The sequence below is a fragment of the Lepus europaeus genome, chromosome 20 (genome assembly GCF_033115175.1).
Source record: "Lepus europaeus isolate LE1 chromosome 20, mLepTim1.pri, whole genome shotgun sequence".
NCBI lineage: Eukaryota > Metazoa > Chordata > Mammalia > Lagomorpha > Leporidae > Lepus > Lepus europaeus.
Genome location: NC_084846.1, coordinates 49,344,317 through 49,354,737, shown reverse-complemented (window position 1 = coordinate 49,354,737; position 10,421 = coordinate 49,344,317).

Here is a 10,421-nt window from a genome sequence, read left to right as displayed (position 1 = left end):
TGGTAGGGAGTGATGATGATGATGGAACCAGAATCAGCACTTCAGCATGGCAAGACCCCGGAAGGCACTATTTACTTTGTGTTTTGCAACACGGTGACTATGGATAGATTCTGATGTGTAAAAGGAAGAATTTGAGAAGATGGATGGTGCATATTTGGGGATGTTTGGATTGGCAGTTCTAATGGGATTGAAGAAGTGTTAAACTGGAACTGATACATTAATGGTACTCAAGACAGGAGCTGATAGCCACAGAGTAGGCATTTGAAATTGAAATTTCAGGGATAGAACATGTTGGAAATGAAACATTTTGGGGTAGGGAGTAGAAGCTTGTAGCTCAGCTATGGCAGATGGAAGACCACTGGCAAACTAAAGGAACTTATGAACTCTCTGACTGAAAATAATGTAAAACAATTAAAATACAGAAATATGTTTTAAAATAATTTTTTTAATTTAGAGGCAGAGAGGAAAAGAGAGAGACAGATGTCTTTCATTCACTGGTTCACTCCCAAATGCCCACAACAGTCAGGGATGGGCTGGACTGAAGTCAAGAGCTTGGAACTCCGTCTGGGTTTCCCACATGGGTGTCAGGAACCCAAGGACTTGAGGCATCACCTGCTGCCTCCTAGGACGTGCACCATAACAAAGCTGAATCAAAAGTGAAGTTACTGAGACTTGAACCAGACATTCTAGTAAGAGTTACAAAAGTCCCAAGTAGCAATTTAAGCTGTTGCACCAAATGTCTACCCCTAAATATGTTTTTGAATGCTTCATTGAACCAGGACTAAAGTAAATTCAAAATAAATTCAAATTGAAGCCCTAAAAAGATGACTGAGGCACTGCTACTGGCTTTTGCACTGAGGCTTTGGACAGATCCAGGGGACCCCGAGTTCAAGTTTCATAGCCTTGTGTAATATGGACAGGAATGGGTCACAATCACAGGTCAGCCCAAAGAAAGCAGTCCAAAAGACAGTCCCCCACCTGGAGCTCCAAAGGGTACACTAGAGATAAAGTTGCCCACAGCAGCCAATAAAGAACTTAGCTTATCTTAAAATTTGGCACTGACTAGAGGAGAAGGAAAATCTCCCCTGAACGTTTGTTAAAAACAAGCTGAGCCTTCTGCGTGTTTTGTTGCCTGAGTTTCAGTACCTGGGTGGTCTGGAAAAACTTCAAGCTGAGAATTTAGTTGAAAGTGGTCCTCCTGCAGTAGTACCCAAGGGCATCTGGCAGAAATGCAAATCCTGTCTAAATGAACTCCCTTCAATCTAGGCCTCAGAAAATTCCTATAGAAATATGAATCCACAGTTAAAAACAAGGGCACCAAAGGTGATACAACACAAATAGCAAGCAGCTAAACATAAAAACCTTAGATACTGGAAATGTCAGGTGGTGCAAATTTTATATACAATTTTTAGTGATTAGAGAAGTGGAAACTAGGGAGTCACCATGTTTTTATATAAAAAATATGAAAGAACCTATAAATAGATTAGAGTTAAGACATTTTACCAAAATGCCTACTTATAGGGTGATTGATTTAAAAATACCTTTTTATATACTTGTAACAAATGGTTATAGTCTATCATTGAAAACATAATTTATAAAGCTAGAAGAATTGTAAGTACCTAAGGAAAAAGTTAACAAAATAGGTACATAGGGAATGATAAGGTTATTAACAGAAATTAAAGGCAACTTCAATAAGTGGAAAGAAATACTATGTTGATGGATAGGAATATTTGATATTGTAAAAATGTTTCCCCTTTCATTGATCCATACATTTAATTGGATTGAGGTAAAAGTCCCAACAAGATGTTTTGTTTTTGTTTTTGCAAGCAGAGTTTTAGTAGTGGATCATGGAACTTGGCAGATTAATTCTCAAGTGTGTGAGAGCTGGCATTGAAAATCAGTTGGGAAAGTGTGGGCTTGAAATAAATGATGCTGATACAGCTGGCTATTAATGAAGAACAAAAATGAACTTGAAACCTTACCTTATAGCACATGCCAAAAATCAATTTTGGGTAGATTAAAGACTATATTAGATAGAGCTTTAAAACTTTTAAGATGATAATACAAGATAATATCCTTTTCAATGAAAAGGAAAGAAGGGTTCCTAAAGCTAGACAGAAAAGCATAAACAGCAGGGGGTGGGAGGTTGGCACAGGGGTTGAGTCACCACTTCCCAGTGGTTGAGCCACTCCACTTCCCATCCAGCTTCCTGATAATGTGCATCTTGGGAAGCAGCGAGTGATGGCTTTGCCTCCCATGTGCTAGAACCAGATGCAATTCCAAGCTCCCAGGTTTGGCCTGGTATAGTCCTGGTGGTTGTGGGCATTTGGGGAGTGAACCAGCAGATGGAAGATCTCTCTCTCTCTCTGTGTCCATCTGTCTCTACCTGTCAAAATAAAAGAAATTTTAAAAATTAAAAAAAAAATAGACTCTAAAGGTAAGTATTATTAAAAACCAACTATATTAAAACTAAGAACTTCTATTCATCAAGAACTACTCTACCCTAACAGGAGTGAAAAGATGAGCCATGCACCAGGAGAGGACCTTTGCTGTGCTATTATGTAACAAAAAGTTAGTATCCAGATGACATGGACACTGTAAGTCTATAATAGTCAGCTTTTAATTACTTTAACTAAACTACTTGGGAAAAGCTACTTGGGAAGGAAGAAGATTCTTTCAGCTCACAGTTTTAGAGGCTCCCAGTCCAAGATCAGATGCCCCCGTTAGTTCAGGCATCTGGTAAAGGTGGAGGCTGCCAGCAGCAGAGTGTATGTAGGAGGAGCAATCATATGATGAGCCAGGAAGCAGAGAAATACAGGGATGAGACTCTTCCTCTGTGTCCATGTGTGTCTCTTTATAAAGCCATCATGATTCAGTCCTCCACCCTAGCAACTGATTCCATTCCAATCACTTCTCAAAAGCCCCACCTTCAGACACCATAATTGGATCAAGCCTCCACCCTTATTACATAAACCCTTAGCATGAAGCCATTAACCATTAACATAAGACTTTGGGGTTTCAACATCTGCTTGAGTTGGAAAGCCAAATCTTTTTTTTTTTTAAACTTTTATTTAATGAATATAAATTTCCAATGTACAGCTTATGGATTACAATGGCTTCCCCCTCCCATAACTTCCCTCCCACCCGCAAACCTCCCCTCTCCCGCTCCCTCTCCCCTTCCATTTACATCAAGATTCATTTTTAATTCTCTTTATATACAGAAGATCAATTTAGTATATATTAAGTAAAGATTTCAACAGTTTGCACCCACATAGAAACACAAAGTGAAACATACTGTTTGAATACTAGTTATAGCATTAAATCACAATGTACAGCACATTAAGGACAGAGATCCCACATGAGGAGCAAGTGCACAGTGACTCCTGTTGTTGACCCAACAAATTGACACTCTAGTTTATGGCGCCAGTAACCACCCTAGGCTCTCGTCATGAGTTGCCAAGGCTATGGAAGCCTTCCAAGTTCGCTGACTCTGATCATATTTAGACAAGGTCATAAAAGACAGTGTGAGGATAGTAACCAATGATCCTAAGAGTGGCGATAACCAGGTCTGAACAATTATACAGCATTAAGTGGGGAAGAGGACCATCAGTACACAGGTTGGGAGTAGAGCCATTGGAGGTAGAGTAGAGGTTATGATTACAAAGGAATGAGGCCCAGGTGCGCTAGACAGGGTCTAGAACAAAGGACAGAGTCATTATTAGAGGAGCTAAGAAAGGTGCTGTCTAAGCTACAATTAAGTTTTCTGATTGAGAGGCAAATAGAACCTGACAGAAGGGGCCTGGTAATAATCTGTTGGGCTTTAGGCCTTGTAAGTTAAGAGGCCCAGACCTATCTATCTCTTCACATGGGGTACATCCTAAGGAAGGTGTGAACCTCCTAGGGGAAGGCACCCTGTTGACTTTCATTACTTAGCTGGCCTGGGAGGAGAGCTGGCCAGGTAAAGGCAGGTGGCATCTCTAGCAAGAAATTTACAGTTCTGCCTTCAATGTTGCTGACCCTACTTGGCCGTCCCCTCAGCTGCAGTGGTCACTTTGGAAGTTGGGCTGAGTGAAGGGCTTTTCAGCTTAGAGCCAATAAGATCTGTGGCTCTGACCTGGGCATCCTTCGACTCCAGGGCAGGTCCATTTCCAGTGATCCAACTCTTGGCAGAGCTGCCAGGGCTCTTCACAAGCTGACTTCTGCTGAAGCCCAGGGAAAGCCAAATCTTGTTCAAGCTGTAACATAGACCATAATTTAAAATAAAAATAAAAAAACTAATTTAATTTGAATGGCAAAAAGATCTGAACAGGCACTTCCTGAAACGAGAATACAGATATGAATAAACATATGAAAATTTGCTCAACTTTATTTGCAATTAGGAAAATGCAAAGTAGAATCACATAGGCATATTATTTCAATCCCGTCAGCTTGACAAAAAATTTAAGGTGTGAAATAATAAGAATTAAAGAAGGTGTGGAACCACTGAGCTATTTTTTTAGAAATATTTTGGATGTTTTAATGCTTATTTACTTATCTTTATTTATTTGAAAGGCAGAGTGTGGAGAGAGAGAGAGAATTCTTTCATCTACTGGTTCACTTCTCAAATGCCTACAATAGCCAAGGCTGGGCCAGGCTGAGGCCAGCAGCCCAGACCCCATCAGAGTTTTCCAGGTGTGTGACAGAGACACATGTACTTGGGTTGCCATCTGCTGCTTCCTGGGGTGCATTAATAGGGAGCTGGATCAGAAGTAGAGGAACCAGGACTTGAACTGTCACTCTGATATGGGTTGTGGGTGTACTATACAGTGGCTTAACTCATTGTACCACAATGCCAACCCCCACTGAATTCTTAGGCACTGTTGATGGGAGTGTAAATTATTCCAAACATTTTGGAAGATGATTTGCCATTTACTGTTAGGTTGGAAATATGCATGCCCTTTGACCCAATAGTCCTACTCTTCGATAGTTGACTGAGAGAAACCCTTATACACTATGATACAAGTACAAGAATGTTTTCGGTTACACTAGTTGTAATAGCAAAAACCATTCATCAAAGTAGAATGTATTGAAAATTATGATATATTCATATAATTGAATACTATAGAGCAGTAAAAATGGGCAAATTGTAGTTATTTGCAAAAAAAAAGTGCATGAATTTTAGGAGCATACTAAATGGAAGAAGAAAGATCCATACAGTAAAATTCCAATTAAAGTTCAAGTCATGCAGCAGTATATACTATCAATATTCAGCTGATAAAGTAGAAACTTGCATGTGGTAAAGTAGAAACAATATGGAGAGAATAACGAGGAAGAATGGGATCAGAGAGAGACATGTAGGGGCTTAGATGCTTGATATTCTAACAGGATGCTGGGTATATCAGTGATACATTGTGGTGTTATGCTTATTTTTAAGCATTTATCTTATAAATATTGTTTTTTGCATCAAATATCTAATAAATGCTTATTTTAAGCATTTATCCTTTTTTTTAAAGATTTTATTTTTTACTTGAGAGAGTTTCACAGAGAGAGACAGAGAGAGACAGAGAGAGAGGTCTTCCATCCGCTGGTTCACTCCCCAGTTGACCACAACGGATTGGCTGTGCCAATCTGGAGCCAGGAGCCAGGAGCTTCTTCCGGGTCTCCCATGTGGGTGCAGGGGCCCAAGGACTTCGGCCATCTTCTACTGCTCTCCCAGACCACAGCAGAGAGCTGGATCGGAAGTGGAGCAGCTGGGACCAGAACCGGTGCCAATATGGGATGCTGGTGCTTCAGGCCAAGGCGTTAACCCACTGAGCCACAGCACCGGCCCCAAGCATTTATCCTATAAATATTGTTTTGTATGCATCTAATATTTAATAAAATAAAATTTCAAAACTCCTTGGAGTTGAGGAGGTAAAAGAGGTTTTTCACAGCATTATTTCATGCCAGAAACAGCAAAGGTTCCTTAAGAGACTGATTAGATAAATAAAGGTAGAGCTATGCCATATGCAGCAATGAAGGAGGGTGAGTTAAAGTACATGTACAATTGTGAGAAGATACTCTTCATGTAAGAGATGGAAGAAGGAAGTTACAGAGCAGTATAATATCTCATTTGTATAAGGAACACATAAAACACACTTGTATAAAAATATAAAAAGTAGTAGACACATGGAAGTTTAAAAAGTGCTGGAGATCTGGATGTTGAGTGTTAGGATTATTCATGATTTATTATTGTTATAGCAAAAAACAAATCAGTTGAAGAATAACAAAGAATACCTAAGAAAATCAGAAAAAAGAATATGAAACATTTGGAAGTGATCTTTACAAAATATGTTTATTATTTGAAGAAGATGATTTCAGTTTTATTAGAGTTACAAAATAAAATGAAGATAAGTATTATCAAGTTTCTGGCTAAGAAGACTAAATATAATAAGGTTAAATTCTTCCCAATTTAGTTTATAGGATTATAACAATCTCAAGCAGAGTCCCAATAGAATTTTTTTTGATTGATAAAAATGTTCTAAAGTTCATCTGGAAGGATCCATTGAACTGTGATAATAGAAATCTGAAAATTGAGAAACAAGAGGTCAGACTTGCCCTAATGCATATTTTTTAAAAGATTTATTTATTTATTTAAAATGCAGAGTTACAAAGAGGCAGAAACAGAGAGAGACAGAGAGAAGTCTTCCATCCAATGATTTACTTCCCAAATGGCTGCAACAGCTGGAGCTGAGCCGATCTGAAGCCAGGAGCCAGGAACTTCTTCCGGGTCTCCCTTTGAGGGTACATGGGACTTGGGCCATCTTCTGCTGCTTTCCCAGGCCATAGCAGAGAGCTGGATTGGAAGTGGAGCAGGCAGGACTCCAACTGGTGCCCATATGAGATGCCAGCAGTGCAGGTGGTAGCTTTACCCACTATGCCACAGCACTAGCCCTGCCCTAAAGCATATTAAAATGGATGATAATGTGACAACCATTCACCAATATGGTACAAGCAGGAAGCCCTTAAACATTTAATAGAAAGTACTTAAGCATCTCTTTGTACTTTCAAACACAGTAGATGATGAAGTAATTGTAATAGAGAAGAACGATGAATCTTGTAATAAATAACGTTTGTATAATGACTAAAGAAAGGAATGGAGTTTGCACCTTCACCAATTCCAAAGTAAATTCTAAATAAGTTAAAGAAATAAACAAACTTAAAAGTGTTGTAGCTAGAAGGTAACAGAAAATATCAAACAGACTCAGAATGGTGTTTGCTGCAGTACCAACTGATAGTCTTGATTACTAACCCTTTTTTTCTTCCCTTCACTTCCTTTGGCTTTCATAACATGCTCTTTTAATTTTTCTCTCATCACTTTGGGCACTATTTCTCCAGTGCCTTTGCAGGATTATCCTCTTCTCGAAGTCATTATATGTGTGTTACTCAGGCCCCCTTCTTTCTCTACACTCTCTCCCAAGGGATTCTCATTCCTACCTGTGACTCCAATTACCATCTCTACTCAGGTGACTCATAAATTTAAGCTGTAATCCATGCAGGAATTAGGTGGCTTCCTCAAAATGAGAGCTTTTTATTAAGAGATTATTGACAAAAGATTTAGGAAAAACAACAAAGGATAGTGGTATAATGTCTCAGGGAAGTATTATGACTTAAGCCTAGAGGAGCAATAAGGTCCAAAGTTGGGGGGAGGGAGGGGGAAGAGAGAGAGAGAGAGAGAGAGAGAGAGAGAGAGAGAGAGAACATGAAATAAATACTGAGCATTTATTCTCTTCCTTTATTCTTCTGCCACCACATAACTAGAAGTGAGAGATCATGGGAGCCAGATGCTAGGATACATAGGATTTTGGTTCATTCCATACAGGTTAGTTTCTCTAGACGCAACAGAATAGAGAGGGGTGGAGAGTGGCTGCTGATGGGCAAGCAGAAAACATCTGCCTAGCATTCACCTCCTACTTGGATTCTGCTTTTGGACATCCCAAGGCAATCAGACTCATCAGCCAAAAATTGAACTCATGAGCTTCCCACTCCATATATATCCGTTTCAAAATTCAAACTAACAACAACAACAAAAAAAAACACAGTCCTCTTTCAGTGTCACCTTTCTTTCTTTTTAACAATACAAATTTATTCCCTTGGATTAAAAAATGATTCTCCTATATGTTTAAGGTATACTTATATTTTGATAAGCATTAGATAGTGAAAATTCACTACAATCAAGCAAGTTAACCTTGCCTCAATTACCCAGTTTTTGTGTGGCAAGGATACCTAAAATCAACTGTTTTTAGCAGAAATCTTGAGAACAGAACAATATTATATAATATAGCCATTATGCGGTATATTAGATCTTTCAGTGTTTTTTTGTGTCATCAGATGATATCAGTGGCAGATCTGTTTAATGATAGCCATGTAGGGATGGATTGCAGTGGTGCAAGAGGAGGTATAACTAGATCATTGAGGGAACTATTCTATCAGTCAAGGCAGCAGTGGTGACAGAATGGTCTAAAGTAGTGTTGGTGAAGATGGAGAGAAGTGACTGAACTGAAATGGATAGATGGATTTAGGAAACAAAGTCAGTGGAACTTCATATTAGATTAGATGTTAAGGGTAAAGGTAATGTGGTTTTCCAAGATGACACCTGCAGTGGTTTCCTGTAGCTTGTAGGAGGGAACTGTAACTGTAGCATGAACTTACTAGCCTCACCTCCATCTCCAGACCTCCTGATCATTCCAGCTTCATCTGTCAAGCCCCTCCTGCACTTGCTCTTGAGCAAGACCTAAGGTTTAGCTGTCCGTAATGCCCTTACTCAGCTACCTAACTCCAGTCACCCTTCCTCAGGAGGCCTCTCCTGATTTAGCTATAATTAGCTCTAATTCTCCTATTAAGGCCTGGTATTTTGTGCACCTTCCCTTCATATGACATTTCTACTAGCAGCTCCCAATCTATGCATAAATTTTCAACTAGTGTCTGCCCTACCTGCGATTCCATGAGGGATTGTCTTCTCTGTCTCACAGCCATATTCTTAGTGCTTGGCACCTGGTAGTTTCTCTCTCGCTCGCCCGCTCACTCGCTCTCTCTTTCCCCTTTTCCTTTTCCTCCTCTCCCTCACTCTCTCCCTCTCCCTCTTTCCCTGCCTCCCTTCTCCTATGAGTAAGAATAAAAGCAATGGAATATATCACAAAGAAAAATACTGTTTTTATTATATTACAATTATAAATAACAATAAAGAAAAAATAATAAACAAGTGATAAACTTAGAGATGTACTCATAATGTAAAGAGAAATACAATTATATCCTCAAAGGAGTTCTCGCCACATCAGTAGTCAAAAAACTGAAAACACCCAGTAGAAACTGGCAATAAAAACTTTCCCTAGAATATGAAGGGTTATGTAACTTCTCACTGTAGAAATTGGAACCACAAATCCAATGGACCTAAACACTAAGGAAATGCATATTTTATAGGACCAAAAAGCCAGGCTGGCTTCCCTCAGGATCACAAGAGGACACCCAGCAGCAACTGGGGTGTGGCTGAGAGGTGAGGGGAGGCAACATGCTTGCTTTTCACACCCACTAGACAAGTGGTGTCTCTTTGCTAGCAGTGAAACACAAGTACTTCTTCTCAACCTTATGGACTCAATTTAGGACCAATCTGGGTCAAATCTGCCAGAGAAATGCCATGTTCTGATTTTGAGCCACTCACTGGTAAAAGATATTTTGGTTTCCCATGTTTGGTTTGTCTTAGACAGGACCCATTTCTGGAGCTAGGGTTAGGTCCAGAAGCCATGTTGTTGTTGAGAAGTCAAAGGCGATGTTCAGTATCATTGGCCAAAACCATAGGGGAAAGATACTCCACTTTAGGGGTGAGGAAGGTACAGCAAAATAAAGACAGTAGTGAGGCCTCATTTTTCAACTCTCAAATTTAAAGCTTGCTTTTATAAAATCCTACTAGTCACTGAAAATGGATTGCAAACTGATTTAATCTCTCTGGATGGAAATTTGGCAATATATGAAAATCTTTAAAACACTTATACCAAAGTTTGGAAAGTGTACATGGAGAAATAGGAAGGAAACAGAGAAGAATATTCATGTGGTTGTCACTGTGTGGTAAGCCTATAGGAGGTTTTTATTTTCTTTTCAATATTTTCCATAATTTTCCTTCACAAGCTCAATTATATTTATTTAAACACAAAGAATATAAGGTAACATGCTATTTCAAAACATAGAGAGCTTCTAGTCAGAAGTATCCTCTAGAAACCCAAGTAGTGAGAAAAGTAGTCTGTGGATTCATTTGCTTACTTAATATATACTAAACTGATCTTCTGTATATAAAGATAATTGAAAATGAATCTTGATGTGAATGGAATGGGAGAGGGAGTGGGAGATGGGAGGGGTGCGAGTGGGAGGGAAGTTATGGGGGGAAAAAGCCACTGTAATCCATAAACTGT